The sequence below is a fragment of the Bos indicus genome, chromosome 24 (genome assembly GCF_029378745.1).
Source record: "Bos indicus isolate NIAB-ARS_2022 breed Sahiwal x Tharparkar chromosome 24, NIAB-ARS_B.indTharparkar_mat_pri_1.0, whole genome shotgun sequence".
Classification (NCBI taxonomy): Eukaryota; Metazoa; Chordata; class Mammalia; order Artiodactyla; family Bovidae; genus Bos; species Bos indicus.
Genome location: NC_091783.1, coordinates 44,647,543 through 44,669,346, shown reverse-complemented (window position 1 = coordinate 44,669,346; position 21,804 = coordinate 44,647,543). Strand labels below are relative to the sequence as shown.

The 21,804-nt window shown below is 44.8% G+C and overlaps 1 protein-coding gene across 5 annotated transcripts in view; it reads right to left on the bottom strand.

The window, feature by feature from the left end:
- SETBP1 (SET binding protein 1) overlaps window positions 1-12,570 on the bottom strand; it is a 409,906-nt gene extending 397,336 nt beyond the window's left edge. Inside the window, exon 1 of one of the 5 annotated variants that reach the window (XM_070778561.1) lies at window positions 11,399-12,570. The gene's annotated coding sequence lies outside the window, so the exon portion shown is untranslated. Of the gene's footprint in view, window positions 1-1,180; window positions 5,774-10,715; window positions 10,796-11,398 lie in introns of those variants that run through there. The other 4 variants (XM_070778557.1, XM_070778560.1, XM_070778559.1 and 1 more) reach the window with 4 other exon arrangements.
- Between the last annotated feature and the right edge of the window lie 9,234 nt (window positions 12,571-21,804).

Below are 21,804 nucleotides of genomic sequence, written 5' to 3'. Positions count from 1 at the left end.
CTGTCGTCCCCTTCTCCTCCTGCCCCCAATCCCTCCCAGCATCAGAGTCTTTTCCAATGAGTCAACTCTTCACATGAGGTGGCCAAAGTACTGGAGTTTCAGCTTTAGCATGGATCCTTCCAATGAACACCCAGGACTGATCTCCTTTAGGATGGACTGATTGGATCTCCTTGCAGCCCAAAGGACTCCCAAGAGTCTTCTCCTACACCACAGTTCAAAAGCATCAATTCTTTGGCGCTCAGCTTTCTTTATAGTCCAACTCTCACATCCATACATGACTACTGGAAAACCCATAGCCTTGACTGGACGGACCTTTGTTGGTTTAGCCTAACACAAAACTAAGAATTGGTCTCTGTGCTCAGGGATCTCCATGACACGGAGAGGCAGAATCAAACTTCCGAGGCCGGAGGCCAAACGCGTACTGTTAATCAACAGTTCCAGTTCTAGCTGCAAAAATAGTGCCTCCTCTGGGAACCAATAACACAATGCAATGGTAGAATCCTTGGGTACTGGACCCCCAGGGAAAGGTCTCAACAGCATTGCCTGGGCCAATCCTCCAGTTTAAAGGTGGAGCTCTGGTTTGGGTGTACTACCCATTCTCTGCATTTCTCCATGCAGTCAAGAAAAGCACACACTTGTAGTGGGAGAAAGGGTTGAGCATAATAAATGGTCTCTATAGGCATTATCTATTTAATCTAGACAACAGCCCTGTGATGCAAAAGACACACCCTCATACTAAAGATGTGGAAATGTAAATACAAATGTCTAGAGAGGCAATTTGCTCTGCACACACTACCTGTGCCAGATCCACAATCAAATTCAGGCTTGTATGATTCCAAAGTCTGTGCTTTTACTTAAAGATCATGATGTCTCTAAAACAAAGTGATGCCAGCTTTTGGCCAAATGCTCCTAGCTACTTTTATACATGAGTGAAAGTTGTCCAGTTGTGTCCAACTCTTTGCAACCCCATGGACCATACCACAGTCCATGGAATTCTCCAGGCCAAAATACTGGAGTGGGTAGCCTTTCCCTTCTCCAGAGGATCTTCCCAACTCAGGGATGGAACCCAGGTCTCCTGCACTGCAGGCGGATTCCTTACCAGCTGAGCCACAAGGTAAGCCCGCTTTTATACATGGGAGCTCTAAAACCAGTTTGCCATTCGACTTGCCACATCACTTACATTCTCTGGGCATCAGTTTTCTCATCGGCCTCCTAATCTCTTCACCAACTTCTACAAGGAAAAGAAAAAAATAACACACACAGAATAGCACCTAAATAGGTTAAATATGTAGGGTTCACCTGTAAGAAGTAACTGTGATCATAATATCTTTTGTGTAAGTGTATTAAAGAAGACACCCACATAGTAAAGAAAATGATCCTAACTTTGAACAAGGAAATAGTACATAATAAGTGTTAAGTTTATTTGTTGATTTAAACCTGAGATTTACCCATTTTACAGATAAGAAAATGGAAGTAGAGATATTTGTTGAAATCACATAGGTAGTTCTGTCTGACCCCAACTGTCATTTGCTTTCCATTGAACCATAATGCCCCCAAGTCTTGAAATATCCAGCATTAGTAGTCACTTAAACTGATCCTCCACCATACCACATATAAACTGGGGATGAAAATGGTAGAGTTACCTGAGGGCAATGCAGCTAAACTGAATAACTGAACAGATAATAACTTCCCTAGTCTTTCTTTCAAGGCCCCTTAATTTTGACCGCACTACCTGTTCAGTCTTAATTCAAATTCCTTGACTTCTCAACCATCTGATTCAAAACTGCTTTGCTCACTGTCATTAGAACGTAAAGTGTAATCTGACACTTAGACGTTTGCGCTTCTGCCACAAAGGAGATGCTAGGCATACCAGAGAGTAAACAAATACTGGCTCCATTTCCTGTCCTTTATGATATTTCTCCTTCAGCTATCCTGAACTGACATTTAAATATTGCATTGTTACTGAAATTTGAACATGTCTCTCTCCAATTACGTTTTAAACTCCTGGAAATGAGCACCCATGTCACAGAGCTTTTTTGTTCCTCCAAGTGGCTGATTCCATTCCGAATGCTTACACATAGTTTTATTTTTTTTTGTCCTAAAGATGCCTCTTTTGAACTCCACACTGAAGAGCTGGTGGCTAACAGGACTAGTAGTGGGCAGGACAGTCAGATGCCAGGATCTTCTTGTGTGTGGCATGTGTGGAATTCCTCCAACTGGCACATACCTCTGCTCCTCACACCTACCCTCCTCACATTCTGAAAACTCCAGTCATGGCTCCCATCTCAGCACGGGAGACACAGCCTTGACCCGTTCCCCACAGCACCCCACCCCATCTGTTGTGCTGACTGACACTCACTCCACAGAGCCCTAGAGGACCATCTCCTGCTTCTACTCCTCCATTTGTTTTTAAGAGTTCTTAAGGAGTCTTCCACCAGATTGCAAACAGAGACAACTTCCTCTCCATCTCTTGGGGTCCCCACAGCACCCATCAGAGTCTATGACACTCCTGTTTAAATGTAAATGAGGCCTAGTTTAGTGGGCCCTAAGTGTCGTTCTTTCCGCTGCTGTCAGGAGACTTCAGACCAGCAAGGTGTCTGCTGTAGTGACCTGTGGCTCAATATCAGCCAGCTGGACCTTCAGCATCAGGGCCTCCTTGTTCCTGTCAGATGCAGTACATGATCACAATTAGCATCTGTTTCCTGGTGGCAATTTCAAATTCACATTCAAACTCTGTCCCATCTCTGCTCTTGTGCCAAAGCTAACTGGGACACCAAGAATGTCCCCTGGTTCCAGTTCTACCATCAAACCTAAAACCACAACATTCTTGAAGCCTTCCCCGACTGTACTTTATCCCTGATCACCCAAATAGCTAATTCCACTTAGATCATGCTCCCATTTTGGCTGCAGACTGATGCTTTCCATTTGAGCTAAGCCTGTCTCTTGAGATATACTGTCCATTCGTCAAGGGCAAAAGCCCCATCTCATACCAGACCTTTCTCACCCAACATTGCCAAGAACAATGGCACAAACTACAATGCTGAGACTTTAACAAACATTTGTGGATCCAAAACCCAACTGTAATTGAGCTCCAGAGTACAAAATAATGAGCAGAGAGAAGGCCCACAGGGCTTTCACATCAAATCATCCTTTTTAGTCACCATTATGAATCAATACTTAAAAAAAGTCAAAACTCTCATTGCTTGAATAATAATAGGTCACAGACATACCACCCAACAACTGCAAGGGACTTGCCACCCAGAGTTTATTATTTTGCTACAACTGTGCCCCAATTGCTTCTAATGGGAGTTCTCAGGCTACAACATCGGATTCATCAAATTTACCATCTCCAGCATCTACATCTTTCCAGACCCAAGCTGAAACCCCCCAAGCCCAATCTTTCCACTGACAAATCTCTCAATCTTAAACAAATAAAAGGAATAATGAAGACATTTCTTTGTACCTAATTAGACTAATCGAGTTGCTTGCCTTTTTTTTTTTTTTTCATATCCCAAGTCCTAGAGTAAAAGTAACTGAAGCATCTCAGTAGCTTGTAGAGCCTTGCTGGTCTGAAATACTCAAACAGTGTGCTCCTAGGTAACTCAGAATGACTGCTGAACTCAGGTCAAAACCCAATTTTCCTATTTCCACCCCAACCCTAACCTCAGAGGCCTCTGGCTTTGGACAAACTGCAGGTCACTCCCTCTCATCTCAAAATGCATGCAAACCAATTCACGCATTGTTATTGAACACAGGCCATGAAAGGGCAGACTCTGATGTGAAGATTGAACAGACATCCCAGGAGCACAGGCATAGCCCTAACCTTTATGCCCACTGAATCTACACAAGAAAACAATGCCTAGCCCCCTAGACCCATGAGGTCCAAAAGCAACCACAGCAGAGATTCCAAACGCCTACTGAGCACAGAAGTAGTAAGCAAAGCCCAGAAAGGGAATACAGTACAGATTTTCCAGAAGCCATCTTCGTCTGCTTTGTCTGAGACAAGCCATTTCCCTTGTCTCAATTTGGTCACTTCATCAACAGGGGCCAGTTTTCAAAAGATGTACCGGATCAATCCTTTTCTTTCTTCCACGTTATTCACTATCGTATTTCTTTACATTTAACTAATCATCCCCCTCCTCTTCTTTCCGTGTCCCCAAGCCTGGCTCTTTGAGTTTCTCCTGGTCCCATGTCTCCTTCTGTAACTCTCACCACAGCAAACACTTAGCAAAGGTCACGATGTCTTAGTGGGAGTAACGTAGACAGTTGTTGGGGTGCTACTAAATGAGGTTGAGGAGTTCTGAGCTTTAAGAAACCTTTAAAATCCTGGGACACTTCTGCCTATAGAGTCACAGAATTTCAGAAGGGGCCCCTCCTCCACAATAATCCAAACTCTTTCTCTTTACTGTGGCTCAAGCTAAGGAGCAGAAAGGATTATCCTATACCACGTGCTGACCGGGGGCCAATCCAGCCTGCCACCAGTCTTGCAGGAGCCCGTGCCCAGAACTTTCCCTTCTGAGTGCATTTCTCTGCTCAGCCTTCTTTTCTACTGCAGCCAGGCGCACTCAGTCACCAAGGAGTGAGAAGCACTTGGACTTAAGTAACAAAGAAGATTGCATGGTTAAGTGCCAAAATGAGTGTGGTGGACAAAAAATGCAATCGAAATTTTCAGAGAAAGTCAAGAGCTATGTGGGCGAGAGTGGCGAGCAGGCTCTAGTAGGTACTTAATAAATATTTTGATGATTGAATGAATAAGTGAATCACTGACTGATAAGATGTACATGCAGTAAAGCATCATTAACTCTCAGGCTTTGCGGGAATAACTGAGAGTGGGTGATTGCCCCTGAAAGATAGCCAAAAATATAAAAAGTCATTGACATAAGTGCTTATTATTCACTTTGTCTAAGAGATTCTCATTGTGTTGCTTCACTGTGCAGAGCTTTCATGTATCTTAAACAACATTCACTTTTAATATTCTATCGCTGCATACATTCTGTGATTCATTCATTCTCAGAAATCATTCATAAGTAGGACTTTGTGGGGGCAACCTTGGCCCCATCCTTCAAGGACTCACAGCCTGGAGAGGTGACTGACAACGAAGAGCAAAGCAGTATAAGCCAGATGCCCGGCAAGTGCTTTAATCCTGAAATGCTCTGGAAACGGCGGTGAAGAACTGAGAGCTGGTCAGGTGTCCTAAGAGGTAGACACTCTGGCTAAAAGGGACCAGTTGGGACACTTTCAGAGAGAAGGCGGTGACACAGAAGGAGCAGAAGTGTGGAGGTGGACAAGTGTACAAGTGCTCAGGGCCAACAAGGAAATCAGTCTAAAGGGAACAGAGGCCTATGTGTGCTGCATTAAACGAGGTTCACCGGTGAGTTCTGCAACATGCCCAGTGCAGGCTGCTGAGCAGGGCGAGCCAGGAATCATGGGAAAGAGAAAGGGGGGCAATGCAGAAGAGTCTGTGAAGATCGACCCTGATTCGAGAGAACTTTCTGGGTTTGCTGGGACAGATACAATCTTGCTATCGGTTCTGTTCTTTAGAGAGGATACAAATTCTGTCTTGACTGTCATTTCTCAGCCACTGTGGCTCCCTGATGGAAACCCCCCCCACACACACACACACACTCACCACCCATTACCTGTCCTCTCTGTGGCTCTCCATGTCTTTTTTCTTTTTTCCTTGAAGAGTTAAGAATGAGAAGGAATTCTTAGTGCATATATATCTTTGCATATATATCTGAGATCAAGAGTCTCAGACAGTATTGAATTTGGACTCAAGGATCCATTAGTGCATCCTTGAGTCCAAATTCAATACTATCTGAGACTCTTGATCTCAGATATATATGCAAAGTAGGTATCCAAGAATTCAACTGATCTGAAATACATATACTATACACATTTTCTTTTTCCTTTGGTCAACTCAAGAGCACAAAACAACTATTCCCTGACTGTCTTAGAACACAAGGGGCCCCTACAGGCATTTCTAGGCATACCAAGAAGCTATTAATCTCCAAGCGATGGTGACAACAATCCCAGACACCAGTTTCCAGGAGGCAGCGTGGAAATCCTCTCAGAGTTCAATTATAGAAATTAGCTGGTATTATTTAATCCTCAAAACCCCTGTGAAGTAGGCAGGGTAAGCATCTTTTATCCTTATTTTACTGATTAGTTTACTGAGGCTCGAAGAGGTTAAATAACTTTCCAGGGACACTTAGCTGGGAAATAATAGGGACAAAATCCAAGGCAGATCTTGTCACTTCAGGTGTGATGCTCTTCACACTTTATCAGAGCCATCTGGTCCCATGTGGGCCACCAACTTGTGTCATTTCAGCAAGTCATTACATCAGTGGCCTCATCTTCTGCAAGGGGATAAAAGGCTTACCTAGCTTCCCGCCTTAGAAAATCAAGGGGGCAAATGTGATATAAAGATAGTTTTGAAAAGAAAAGTGCCGTGGATATAAAAAAGTTTGTTTTGATGCAAAAAGGTATATTGGGTCAGAGAAACATTTTTCCAAGGTGGCAAAGTTCTAAAACTCTTATCGACTCACCATTCATCCCTTCTTCCTTTCCAGCACTTGGAAAGGTAGAAGCCTCTACCTGCCTGGGGGTCAGCTTAGCTGGCCTTGCCTGTAATTTATTTCTCATGGATCTGCTGATGACAACCCATCATCAGCTCCTGGAAAGGGGTAGCTGCTTCCTCCCAAGAGATCCTGTGGACTTCAGGGATGCTCACATTCTCCATCTGACCCTGGCATTATTTGCTCTGAACTGGACAGAAAGTCAACTGCAGGTTTCTACACCAAAGGCCATTAAAAAAAAATCTTTCCTCAATCTTAGAGGGTACTCGCTTAAGGGGGTAAGAAAACCAACTCTGAAAGGGAAGCTGCTCTGACCCGATTCTGAAAATTCCGGATATGAAATGTAAGGGCCACTAAGTTGGACTCAGTCATCTACGGTCACCAGTTTCCCCCAATACTTGGTATTGTCTCAACCCAGTGTGTCTAAGGGGGCATAAGAATCTAGTAGTAAAGCTAAGCGAAAATGGACATAAATACTTAAAGCCAAACAAAAATGTAAGTTGGCATCTTTCCCCTGAATTCATGAAGTAGTACATTCTGTGGGCATCTTGGTGTTTACTTTTCTGCACTTATCAAGCGTTTGGCTGCCCAAAAGTGTCTGCAGTTTCATGAAGAGTTTGTGAAACACCAGGGTTTCCTTTAGAAACAATTCTAAATGAAGTTCAAACCTATGGCTAGATCTGATGACTGGGCTCCTTATTTATGCACATGCAGGCATGAGCAGTTGTGTCTGACTCTTTGCGACGCCATGGACTGCAGCCCACCAGGCTCCTCTGTCTATGGAATTTGCCAGGCAAGAATACTGGAGTGGGTTGCCATTTCCTCCTCCAGGGGATCTTCCTGACCCAGGGATCAAACCCACATTTCCTGTGTCTCCTGCACTTCAGGGAGATTTTTTACCCACTGAGCCAACTCCTTATTTAATCCTGACCCAAAACATTCTGGGAAGCTCACCAGGTTTCACAGTGTACCATAAGATCATAGGATAGCAATGGAACTGGACTGTTTTGTACCCTTCTTCGCAGAACCCAAGGACCAAGCGCAGCGATATGTGGCCAGGACTCTATGAGCTTCCTTTTCTCAGGGCAGTGCTACCCCTTCAGGACAAGAGCAGCCTCCTGTCTCTGCTCCCTACTCCTCCATCCCAAAGAGACAGATCCCACACAGTGGGTCCCTGAGCAAACTCAGTAACATTATCTCATTTTTTAAGGCATTGCAACTTCTGACAACATTAATGTGTTAATAATAATTTATCCCATTCTCCTGGCAGGAACAAAACTGAAGCAACTTGAAATGCCATCAGCAAAAATTATTTATTTTCCATTCCTGAGCAGTGAAGAAAACAAGATCTCATTGGCCAGGTCCACTCTCAATAGCTATCTGGTTTCAATTAAAACTTCAAGTCTCCAAGGGAAAAACTGGCATTCTGAGTTGCTGAGGCCCAGCCAAGTTTCAGTGTCTCTACAAACTCCAGAAAGGATGTCCCATCCAACCAGCCAACCTCTCATCTTCCTCCTTTTGCATATCATATAGACTTCAGAGCAGAGACTAAAGTACAGCTAAAAATAATGACCAGGTTAAAAGAACTCTGCGCTCCTAGAGGTACATTTTTTGTGCCAGTGAAGTATTGATTCTGCTCCTAATGGAAATGAAAGTCAAGATAACAGCAGAAATGGAATCAGGAATCCAGGGGAAAGTACCTACCTATTTATTTCTTCTTCAACAAACTCCTGCCTCCCCCCACTGACCATTTTCAACTAAATTTTCTACAAAGATTCCAAGTACTGTTTTCTCTTTGCCCTCAGCCCTCATTTTTAGGTCAAGTGACTTACAAAGTAGCCTACCATGAATAATGCACACACAGGACCAGAAGTCCTTGTGGTACCAAAGGGGCTCCTTGGTTCACTCGAGGATACCCCTAGGCTTCCCCTGTGTGAAGTGCAGAACAGGGCTTGCCAGCGATGCCTTCCTGTGGGATGTTCTGATGTTAACATACAAAAGGTCAGATTACACCCGTTCACTTGCCCAGCCCATTCGTGAACATATAAGGCAGTTGATACTATCTCCCAAGCTATAACTGGCCCCTTCCAAACCATATCACTGCCTCTCAGTCAATCATCCTTGTATTCACTACAAACCATTCCCCACCTCCAATTTGTTTATTTCACTGACACATCTATTTTCCCTGCTAACAGAAACAAGTCTGCTTTCCTCCTCTGGCTTCCGATAGCATTCACTCACCACCTCCTCCCCTCTGCCCCCGCTCAGATTACTATAGTGGCTAGCAGTTTCCAGAGCCCAGCTCTAACACCGATTCAACTTCCCAAGACTAAGACTTTTATTTTCTTAATGGGGGAGGGGAGATGGTGTGCAAAGCAGCACTTTCTGCATACCTGGTCTCCTGTCTTCTCAGGCTACATTCCCTGAAGTTGGCAAATCTCTGTGTTTAGCCATACTCTTCTGATCTGCCCTAAAGCCCTTCTTTGGTAGCAGGCAAAGTAATTAAGTACAGAGGACAATACTGCATCTTCAACTTCACTGGGACTTCCAAGTGAGAGCAAAAGAGATCATGTCTCCTTTCAGGAGTCTTGGAATGGCAGAAGTCACAAAAAGCAGGAGAAAGGGGAAGGAGTGACCAAGGATTGTAAACTGGCTACATTTTAAAGTGCTACAAACTTTCTCCTCCCTCACAGGCCCCTGGACAGTTGGCTCCACCTCCCCATCCCAGCCAAACAACATTCAACTGGGGTGTGTGAGGGTAACTCTCTCGGAGCCTGCTGGTCTGGCCCCAGTGTTGCAGATGTGGCCGCACAGAACAACACCCTTCCTCTCCTCTCCTCTCCTCTCCTCTCCATGCTCTTCTTTCTGAGCCCACTCCTGCCCTTCCAAAACACATGAGCATACATATGCACACCTACACACATGTTTTCAGGATAAAGATGGGCTGGGAAGGGCAACCTGATCTACCTGTGTAAACTACAAGATAGTAAGAGATGGGGCAAGACTGCCAGACAGTTTTGGCAATAATAACTTTATAAAGTTAGATTTTGCACAAAACTACAGGAAAGGAAAAACAGGATGAAGAGTAAAGGAATGAAAAGGAACAGAATTTTTAAAAATAATGTAAGAGGAAAACAAGTAATATTAGTATTTCCATAAAGACCATGGACTCCAACTAACTTTTTTAAAAGGTGTGGATAGTGGTGGAGGGGATGGGGAGGCTTGAAAGAAAAAGTAGCTGTGGTAGAATTCCAAAATAAACTGCCCTTTCAGAGGAGAGCTTCTGCAGGGATAAAGAGACACACAAATTGGCCTTTTAGCATTAGATGTCAACCATGAGATTATCAGGACAGTTTATTTGAAGCGGAAATGAATCGGAAATCCTTCCCTCAACAGTCCTCTTAGACCAATATATACACCATCAGAACCCACATAGGCACACATAAAGAATAAATGCAGCATCAAGGGGCAGTAAGAACCCCCTCCCCACACCAGCAGTACCTCTAGCCTCATCTCATACTTCCAATTGCACAACTTTCCGATCTCCAAAGAAAATATTTCCAGTTGGATCCTATTTCAGAATTGTAACTGGTGCGGGTTGTGGGAGGAGGGGTGTGTGCAGCCTGTCGGGGATGGGGACTGGAAGACAGCATTTCGGTAGTTACTTATTTTTGTAGAGCCAGCATGCTCTACCGATCAGAAATTGCTATTACCCAACAAAGCTTCTATCACAAACAGACACCAAAAACAGCATCAGCGTTATCACCATCTTGCTAAAGATCTGCCCGGTCCAGTTTACCTGACTTTGTCTCTGTGGAACTTCTTGGACAGTATTGTAGTCAAAGGGATAATGGTTTGAAAGACAAAAACAATAAATCGATACTAAAGGGCTCCCTTTCAGGAGTTATTTCCCACTGGAAACCACCGAACGGGAAAGCCTGTCGTTAATTCCCAAGCCCACGGCTCCTCTAGAAACACACACAATGCGTGCTTTCAAAAAGGGCATTCGTCTGCTTTTAAGGGAATTCCTGTCTTTTCAGAGTCCCAAAACCGGAGAGCACGAGAGAGACTCAGATCCATTGATTAAGATTTTAAGAAAAAGACTAACACAGAGCTACGACACAAGCACACACCAACCTTCGCCGGCTGGACCACTTCTTCCCTGTTCTTCTTTCTATTAACCACACGTTAGATTCTGATACATTCCCCCCCCCTCCCCACCAACCTACCCACCCACCCCCAAAATCCAACTAGATACAATGTAGCTCTCTAGCTCCACTTAACCTGCAAGTTACAAAGAGAGAGGGGAAAAAAATATCCTGCCGCCTTCCCACTCCTTTCCCTACCCCCTCCCCCTCTTGAGTCCACTCCACCAACGCCAAACCCGCGAGCCCCAGCAGTCGGCGGCCGGACGGAGGGAGGGAGGGAGGGTGCAAAAGGCGGGGGGAGGGGGAAGGCTGGGCTGGAGTGGGTGGGGGGGGGATCAGATTAGGCCGAACTCAATAAGGTCCCAGACCTCCAGCCCGACGCTGCCACCCTCGCCGCCACCACCGAGTCACTTCAAATGAGCCAGCATCTTTGCCCACGGCCGGCTGGCCGGAATCGCGCCCATCCTCCGCAGCCTCGCCGGGACCGGCATCCCGCCCCTTCGGCCCGGTCTCCCAGTTCCCGCCGGTGCAAAGTCAAAGCCCCGGCGAGGCAGCGTTAACTTTTGCACGCAGAGAACACACACCGCCCCTGGCCCCGGGCGTGCGGGGGCCCGCGGCGCGGCGGGAGGCTGGGCGCCGAGCTCCCGGGCCAAGGTCGCTGCGCGTGCTCACCCACGGCTCCGGCTCCGCTGGCCCCGGCGCTCGGTCAGATCCCGGCTCCCGTCGCTCGCCCGAGCCCCCGAAGGTGCTGCTGCGGCAACTCCATGGCGATGAGCATCTGTCACACGGCGAGCCGCGGGCGGGCTGCCCTCGCTCGGGGGGCGCCGGGGCCCCCGGGCGCGCGGAGGCGGAGGCGAGCGGCGGGCGCCCCGGCCGGCCCCGCGCTTCCCGCCCGGCGCGGCCGCCTCCGCCGCGCCACCGATTTACAGAGAGAGATATCAAGGGGGAAAATGGCGTCTCCGGAGCCCGAGGAGTCCTGGAGTAATCACATTCACACACACACACACACACACACACACACACACACGCCCGCACGCACACACTCGCACACCGCGCGCCGCGGGCCCGGCTAATTTTAGCAGGAACCCCCCTCCCAAATTATATATATATATCCCAGTCTATCCAATCAATGCTATTTTTTTTTTTTTTTCCTTTTCTTCAAAGGATGGATTGGAGCCTTAAAAAAAAATGTTGCCGGGTTCGGGCTCGCAGGAGGCAGCGCGCGAAGGGCGAGGGCGCTTTTGCTGAGCTGTGCAGTTCGGTCCGCGGCGCCGGGCGGCCCAGCCCGCCCGCTCGTCTGCCCGCGGTCGCTAGTGCTGCCACCGCCGCCGCCGCCGCCGCTCCATGGCCGCGCCCGCCCCGCGCCCCCGCCGCGTCCCCTCGCCACCCGCCCGCGTCCCCGGCGAGCGCTGGAGTGGGGTCGGGCCCGAGTGGCTGCCTCCCGCGCCCTCTCTCGAGTCCCGGAGTCCTAGTGAAAGGAAGGGGGAGGGCGCGGGCGGGGGAGGGGGAGGATCGCAGCGGCCTCGCGGCAGAGCCCAGCGGGGACCGCCACCCCGCGATCTGCCTCGGCAGGGGTGCGGGCACCCCACACCAGCGCTTGCCCAGCCGACCGGGGGGCCGCTTCCCCGACTTGAGCCCGGGGGAGGCACAGCCAGGAACCTGCGAGCGACCTCTCTCCCTTCACCCTCCCTCAGTGAATTTCTGTGGATTTCGATCCATGGGAGGGAGTGGGGCTCGGGCCGGGGGTGAAGGAAAACAGTTCGTGGAGGCGGATCGGAGACCCCTCGCCGCCCTCGCGCCCCTCCCGCTCCCCGGCGCCCTCGCGGCCCAGTGGCGCTGCGCGCCCGAGTCCGCGGCGGAGACTGGGCGGCCGCGGGGACTGCCGCGGGCTCGGCTCCGGGGCTCAACACTGCCACTGTCTGACACAACAGCAGCAGTGTCGGGGGAGCTGCGCGGCCGGGGCGCGAGATGCGGTAGGCTCTGAAAACCGGGTGCACTTTTTTAACCCGGTAATTACATTTCAGGGGGTTATTATTATTATTATTATTTTTGTCAAGCGACATGCATGCATTCAGATGCATATGTGCATTTTCTCGTATTCACAGACATTGGACCGCTGATGAGGGAAAGACAACGAGAGAGACGACGCTGGCGTGCGGTTCTCTATTCAGGGTGGTGAAAAGAAGAAGGAATGTCTTCAGTTCATACAAAATGTGGTATTTTAATCTCCTTGACTATTTGCATGCGGGGCTGCAAAAGTGGACCTACTCAGGCCACTCAGTGGCAACCCCAGGCAACTGAGGAATGTAACTCCCTCAGGGGCGTGTCTGCGTTATGGGACAATATAGAACAGATAGGGATTCAGAAAGGTTTTGCCAGTGGTTTGAACTCAAAGACGCGGGGGAGAGTTTACTCAAAGCTGGCATTCTGAGAGGACTCCTGCCTACCACGTTTTATATGGAGAGTTTTGGGACTGTGGATTGAGGAATGATTTGGTAGTGGTTGGGAATGACCCCCCAGTGTGATGTCAATCACATGTCAATCACATGTCAATGTGATGGGACCAATTACATCAGCCACTGCCAACCTGGGTCGGCTGCTGGTGTGAATTCTGTCACGGAGCCTCCTCACTCTCATCACTCTTTTTTACAGAAAGGATGCAGTGAAGTACAGCAACTCCCATCCTGGCCCATTTCCCTGGATCCGTTTCAGTTCGATCCTAAGTAGATCACTGCCCTCTGACCCAAGTGTTCTTACCAAAGTGCTTTTTTACAGAGAAACGTTCTGACTGGCCAGAAACGTTTCCTGTTACTCATCACAGCAAAAACTCTGTTAGAGCAATGTTTCAGTAGGTCTTCTGTGACCCATATACCAGAGTATTGTTATTAGTGGGAAGGTAATGCTTAATTAGGAAAAAAGAAAATCAGCAGGGCATATGAACTGATGATAGAAATAAAGATAAAGGCATAAAATATGATGTCAAAACAATGGTTCTGTGTGATCAAATGACTTTTGTCTGATTCCTTCTGTACCTAGATTTCTGAAACCCTGTCCCAGAGGCCCTAAAGGACTAAGATAGCATGTGGGGTTTTTTTTTTTTTCCCCCTACACTTTCCAAATGGAGAAACTGAGCTCCAGAAATCAGAAGGGTTTGCCTATGAGCATACAGCTGGCTGGTGTCATCTGAGCCAGAACTGAAGTTTATTGCTCAAGTCCTTCCCTTCTATAAACTTAGCATGTTAACAGAGTCTTCCATCCTGTGCTGTTGTGTTTCTTTGAATAGCAGCTCAGAGAAGCACATTACATATTAAAAATTCAGTATAATAGATGATAAATAAGTCTACAGAATTACAGTGCAATAAAGTTTACCCAAGAGATCACCAGTTCAAACCCCATCATCTTAACGTTGAAGAAACAGAGACAGAGAGATGCAGTGGACTGCCCCCAGTCATTAAGTTAAGACAGAGCCATAAATAGACTCTGTGTCCTTTGACTTTTTATTCAATGTCCCTTCCTTAAATGTAGCCCATTTTTTGATCAAGAAGTGAGAAGTGAGAAGAGGAGAAGGAAAGGGGGGTCTTACCCCTCTTTATTTTATATAGCTATATATATAAAGTGCACATGCTGCCGCTAAGTCACTTCAGGCATGTCCAACTCTGTGCGACCCCATAGACGGCAGCCCACCAGGCTCCCCCGTCCCTGGGATTCTCCAGGCAAGAACACTGGAGTGGGTTGCCATTTCCTTTTCCAATGCATGAAAGTGAAAAGTGAAAGTGAAGACGCTCAGTCGTGTCCGACTCTTAGCAACCCCATGGACTGAAGCCTACCAGGCTCCTCCGCCCATGGGATTTTCCAGGCAAGAGTACTGGAGTGGGGGTGCCATTGCCTTCTCCAAAAGTGCACATACATATGCACAAATGTATCTACATACACTAATATGCATTACATATATTTTTACATATTTGACATTTTTAGTATATAATCATGTATATTAATAATATAAAATATAACTTTGTATACAATAATAAGATGTCCCTGAAAAAAGTAAAGCCCTACCCCTGAACAATATGCTTGTTGATGGAGTGGGAACTGTATTCAAATTCTAGCTAAATATGACAGGAATTCTTATCTACTTTCCCTAATAGGCCACTTTCTGTTTATCTAAGAACCAGATCCTAAAACACTGGAAGTCTGAAGCTGGCAAAGAATTTCATCTGAAAATTAGTTCCATGCAATTTTAAGTTACCTATTCTGAAGGCCCCTGGATCCTTGAGAAAATAAAAAGACAATCTGAGCAGCTGATGGAAATGTACGCAACATACATGTCTTAGTCCTACATAGCCTCCAAAGTCAGCATCTTGCAGTCACTCAGCAAGTAATCATGTAGCATGAACTATATTAGACAAGATAGTAGCAACAAGAGATTCAAACTCAACATTCACAACCAAGAGAGATTAACATGCAAGGTTCTAACTACACTAATGTATGTAAATATCAGAAAGGGATGTTTACAAAGTACACAGAGCACAGATGCAGGAATGGTAGAGGGTGAATTCAGAAATCATATCTTCTTGACAATTGCTGCATGTTTAGTGTGGGTTGGCCAAAAAGTTCCTTTGGTTTTAAGTAACAATAAAGACATTTTTAAGGGGTTAGGGATTATGTGGCTTCCCTGGTGGCTCATATAGCAAAGAATCTGCCTGCAATGCAAGAGACCCAGGCTCGATCTCTGGGTTGGGAAAATCCCTTGGAGAAGGGAATGGCAATGCACACCACTGTTCTTGCCTGGATAATCCCACAGACAGAGGAGCCTGACGGGTTGCAGCCCATGGGGTCACAAAGAGTCAGACATGACTGAGAAACTTCCATTTTACTTTCACTTAAAGACATTTTTTGCAAAGAATTTTATTGAACAACATATTTACCATTTTGTTCCACTATCTTCTGCCATTTTTCAGACAACTTCATAATTGTATCTTCCCAAAACTTTTTAAGTTTTTAAGCAAAGAACTGTTCTAGGTACCCTTTATAGTTTTCCAGGGAATTGAAATCTTTTCCATTAAAAGAATTCTATAAAGACTGAAATAAGTGGAAATCCAAAGGTGCAATGTCTGAAGAATACCACAGATGAATCAAAACTTCTCAGCCAAGTGGTAACATTTTTTGTGTGATCATCAAAGAAACATGTGATTTTGTATTATCATGATGGAAGATTATGCATTTTCTGTTGACTAATTCCAGATGCTTTTCATTGAGTGCTGCTTTCAGTTGGTGGAATTTGGAGCACTACTTGTTGGAATTCATCATTTGGTTTTCCAGAAGGAGCTTATGACAGAAGACTCCCTTCCAGTCCCACTGTATACACAACATCACCTTTTTTGGATGAAGACTGGTTTTTGTTGTGGTTGGTGGTGGTTCATTTGCAGGCCCCACAGGCTCTTCCATTCCACCTTATTGTATGGTATCCACTTTGTGTTGCTTGTCACAATTTATTTCAAAACTGGAACATTTTCCTTATATTTAAGTGGAGAGTGGCATGCAGAAATATGATCAAGTGTCTTTTTTTTTTTTCTGCTTACCTTGTATGGAACCCAAACATCAAACCATTTAACATAAACAAGTTGATGTGAATGATTTTTAACACTTGATTTGGATAGTTTGAGTATGTCAGCTATCTCCCATGAGGTATAACATTATTTGTTCTCAGTGTCTCTATTTGATCCCTGTCAACATCAACTGGTTTACCCAACCATGGAGCATTGCCAAGTGAGAAACCTCCAGCCCAAAACTTTACAAACCACTTTTGACTTGTTTGCTCAGTCACATTAACTTCCCCATACACTGCACAAATCTTCTTCTTCTTTTTTTTTTTTTGCATTTCAGTTGTGTTTCTACCTTTCTTGAAGTAATACAGCATAGCATGCCAAAAATGTTACTCTTTACTTCCATTTTCAATATTAAAACAGAGCTGCCCAGAAGTTTACCAATTTTGATAAGTTTTGTTTTTTTAATGCAGGCTGCTATGACAATATAGGACAGAAATGGTAAGGACTTAACAGAAGCAGAAGACATTGGGAAGATGTGGCAAGAATACCCGGAAGAACTGTACAAGAAAGGCTTAAAGATGCAGATAACCATGATGGTGTAGTCATGTACCTAGAGCTGAACATCCGGAAGTGTGAAGTCAAATGGGCCTCAGGAAGCATTACTATGAACAAAGCTAGTGGAGGTGATGGAATTACAGCTAAGGTATTTCTAATCCTAAAAGATGATGCTGTTAAACTGCTGTAATCAATATTCCAGCAAATTTTGAAAATACAGCAGTGGCCACAGGATTGGAAACGGTCAATTTTCATTCCAATCCCAAAGAAGGACAATGACAAAGAATGTTCAAAATACCGTACAGTTGCACTCATTTCACATGCTAGCAAGGTAATGCTCAAAATCCTTCAAGCTAAGCTTTAGCAAGACATGAACCAAGAAATTCCAGATGTACAAGCTGGGTTTCAAAAAGGCGGAGGAACCAGAGATCAAATTGTCAACATTCTTTGGATCATGGAGAAAGCAAGGAGTTTTAAAAAACATCGCATTCTCCATTGACTACTCTAAGCCTTTGACTGTGTGGATCACAACAAACTGTGGAAAATTCTTAAAGAGATGGGAATACCAGACCACCTTACCTGTCTCCTGAGAAGCTTGTATGCAGGTGAAGAAGCAACAATTAGAATCTTACACGAAACAACAGACTGTTTCAAAATTGGGAAAGGAGTACAACAAGACTGTATATTGTCACCCTGGTTATTTAACTTCTATAAAGGGTACATCACACGAAATTCCAGGCTGGAATCAAGATTTCCAGGAGAAATATCAACAACCTCAGATATGCAGGTGATACCACTCTAATGGCAGAGGAACTAAAAAGCCTCTTGATGAGGGTGAAAGAGGAGAGTGAAAAAGCTGGCTTAAAATTCAACAGTAAAACAAACTAAGATCATGGTATCCTGTCCCATCACTTCATGGCAAGTAGAAGGGGAAAAAATGGAAGCAGTAACAGATTTTATTTTGGGGCTCGAAAATCACTGCAGATGGTGACTGCAGCCATGAAATTAAAAGACACTTGCTTATTAGAAGGAAAGCTATGATAAACCTAGACAGTGTATTAAAAATCAGAGATGTCAAAGCTATGGTTTTTCCCGTAGTTGTGTATGGATGTGAGAGTTGGACCATGAAGAAAGCTGAGCTCCAAAGAATTGATGCTTTCGAGTTGTGGTGCTGGAGAAGACTCTGGAGATTCCTTTGGATTACAAAGAGATCAAATCAGTCAATCCTAAAGGAAATCAACCCTGAATATTCTTTGCAGGGGCTGTTGCTGAAACTGAAACTCCAGTACTTTGTCTACCTGATGCGAAGAGCAAATTCATTGGAAAAGACCTTGATGCTGGGAAAGATGATTGAAGACAAACAGAGAAGGGGGCAGCAGAGGATGAGATGGTTAGATAGCATCACCAACTCAATGAATTTGAATTTGAGCAAACTCTGGGAGATAGTGGAGGTGTGCTGCAGTCCATTGGGTCTCAAAGAGTCTGACATGACTTAGCAAGTGAACAGCTAAGAGATTTGTCACAATACAATCTAACAAAATTGTTTTGAATAAAGTTAAAGACAAATAAGTGTCACTAGACTCACCTTATGGAAAAACACTAATAAACTTTTGGGCCAATCCAATATCTATTTAACATACACATTTCTTTCTCTTCCTTTTGTACATATACCTTTGTCACCTATGTCCTATTTTTCCAACCAAAGAAAAATTTTTGAGGACAGTGCTGTGCCTTGCACAGGCACTGTCAATAAATCTAGGCAAGAATAAATGTTCCCCTGATACCACCAAATAATTGACTTGCTGTTGCTCCTAGACTGTTGATCTATGCTTTAGGCATCCCTATGCCTAACTGGTAAAATGACCATAATAATGCGGCTCCCACCCGAGGCTACACACCAGAGATACTGTATGCAGCTGCAACTTAATCATGCCTCTATGTGGCTTAAGAGCCAGACAAAATACATATATACAAGCAAGGTGCAATTCAAAATACAAAGGTAGGTCATGTCATTTTCTCATCTCTGAAACTAAAGGTAGAAAGAAACGAGTCAAACGCATCCATTCTTCCTTCGTAAGAAGTTGAGATCAAACCCTCAGAGCCAGTCATCTTCCCTTTTTGGTTCAAATACTGTATTGATTCTCATTTTTTTAGAAAATGAAGTGTTGTTTTTATCTAATATAGCGCTTCTCAACACTTACTGTGAATCAGAATTACCTGAGGGAATTACTGATGCTTGAGACCCATACTGATTTAATTGGTCTTAATAATAAATGCCTTGTGTGCTTCTAATATGCAACCAGCATTGATAATCACTGATCCAATAGAAAGGGCATGCCCCATAAAGTGATCATGATACTTAGAAAGCACTTGTCCTCTTAAGTTTTGTTTTGTTGTTGTTCAGCTGCTAAGTCATATCTGACTCTTTGTGACTCCATGGACTGCAGCATGCCAGGCTTCGCTGACCTTCATTATCTCCCGGGGTTTGCTCAAATTCATGTCCATTGAGTCATTGATGCCATACAACCATCTCATCCTCTGCTGCCTCCCTCTTCTTTTGTCCTCAATCTTTCCCAGCGTCAGGGTCTTTTCCAATCAGTTGGCTCTTCCCATTAGGTGGCCAAAGTATTGGAACTTCAGTTTCAGCAACAGCCCCTCCAGTGAATATTCAGGATTGATTTCCTCTAGGACTGACTGGTTGGATCCTCCTGCAGCCCAAAGGACTCTCAAGAGTCTTCTCTAGCACCACAGTTTGAAAGCATAAGTTCTGTGTTCAGCCGCTTTTATAGTCCAACTCTCATATCCATACAAGACTACTGGAAAAACCATAGATTTGACTATACAGACCTCTTACGTTAGGTAGCATTAAAGAAGTTGTACCTAACCAACAGAGGTGATAGCCACAGTAAACTGTAGTAATTTTTGGAGTTTGGGGGCAATTCTGGAAATGTAAAAACTGGGAGTTTGTTCCAATGATGTTATGAAAAGACCACCAACTATGGTTGGTGGAAAGGTATGAGGTGAGTTTGGAACAATAGTTATTTAAAGAAGATTGTTAAGAAGATTAATTTCTAAGCTTATTTGGAATGTCATCTAATCTTTCTGACCTGCAGATACCACTTGCAAAAAAGGAAAGGTATCTCTAAGGACCAAGCCAGCTGTAGGATTCTCTCAATTTTTGGTTCCAAGACACAAGGAAGTCCCAATAGGTCAGTGAGAACATACTGCTAACAGTCGGAGTAGGATGTGAAAGCTATCCTTAAATGTAAGACAGGCATGCATGTGTGTTCAGTCGTGTCCAACTCTTTGCGACCTCGTGGGCTGTAGCCTGCCAGGCTCCTCTGTCCATGGAGCTTTCCAGGCAAGAATACTGGAGTGGGTTGCCATGCCTTCCTCCAGGGGATCTTCTCAACCCAGGGATCAAAGCCACATCTCTTGTGTCTCCTGCATTGGCAGGTGGATTCTTTACCACTGAGCTACCTGGGAAACCCAAATGTAAAAACATTAGAGAAAATAGGGATTAGTTTGCTTGATCTGCAAGCCCCAAACAACCCAGGTAATGGAAAGGCAGATGTCAGCTCAATAAAATGGAACCTAAGATGGAGGAAATGGCAACCTATTCCAGTATTCTTGACTGGAAAATTCCATGGACAGAAGTGTTTGGAGGGCTACAGTCCAAAGGGTTTCAAAGAGTTGGACACCACTGAGCAACTAAGGATGCATGCATGCCTTAATAAAAACATTTTTAAAAATAAGATGATTTCATGATTGGACCTAAGATGAAAACAGATCTTAAATAGTAAGGTGCTTGCTGGCCTGAGAAGAGCTCCAGAAAAGATTGTGTACCCTTATTTTTCACATCCCCCATCCATAACATATGAACTTCTTGAGGTCAAGGGCTTTACATTATACCTCCATATCTTCACTAAATAAAATTGTACCTGGAGCCCGGTGTATGTCCAGTAAGAGTTAGTGGAATGTCAAACATATTTATAAATATGACACAGAGCCAGTTGGTCAGAATGGACACTGACACATGGCCTTGCTCAGCTAGTTGATATTGCTTTAGTTTTTGGATCCTTTGGAAGTTCAGGAAAGACAGAATAATAGACTGAAAGGTATGAGGTGAATTTGGAACAATAGTTATTTAAAAATTCTAATATTTTAGCACCATTATCCTATCCATGCATATTAGATGAACATTGGTTTTATATCTTGAAAAATGAATTGATGAGTGAATCAATCAGTAAGATTACAGTAGAGAGAGAGAAAATCGTAAACTTGGACTCTAGTCCTGTTCTGCCAGTAACTGGGTAAAGCTGAATACATTGTTTCAGCCACCCTCTACCGTAGTTTCTTCATATATAAAGATTATAGTTAATCAATCAGGGCTTACCTGATAGCTCAGTTGGTAAAGAATCCACGTACAATGCAGAAGACCCCAGTTTGATTCCTGGGTCAAGAAGTTCCACTGGAAAAGGGATAGGCCACCCACTCCAGTATTCTTGGGCTTCCCTTGTGTCTCAGCTGGTAAAGAATCTGCCTGCAGTGCAGGAGACCTGGGTTAAGTCCCGGGGTTGGGAAGATCCCCTGGAGAAAGGAAAAGCTATCCACTCCAGTACTCTGGCCTGGAGAATTCCATGGACTGTATAGTCCATGGGGTTGCAAAGAGTCGGACATGACTTTCACTTCACTTCATGGTATCAGTCATTGTGAGGCTTACAGGAAATATCAGATACAAAGTTACATTGCAAAGCTAAATAATTCTGTTCAAATACTGGTTTTGATAATTAAATATGATGTGGGCATTTAAATGACACCATTCAGACAAAGCCTAATTCTACCCCCTCTGAGGTTCACAAGACATTTTTCTCTCCTGGGAAGTGAGAAGGCAATTTTTACTCCTGGTTACTCTCACTCCAGCCCCACTTTGGAAAGGGCTTGTCTCTCCAGTGCTTCCCCTGATGCTACTATTGT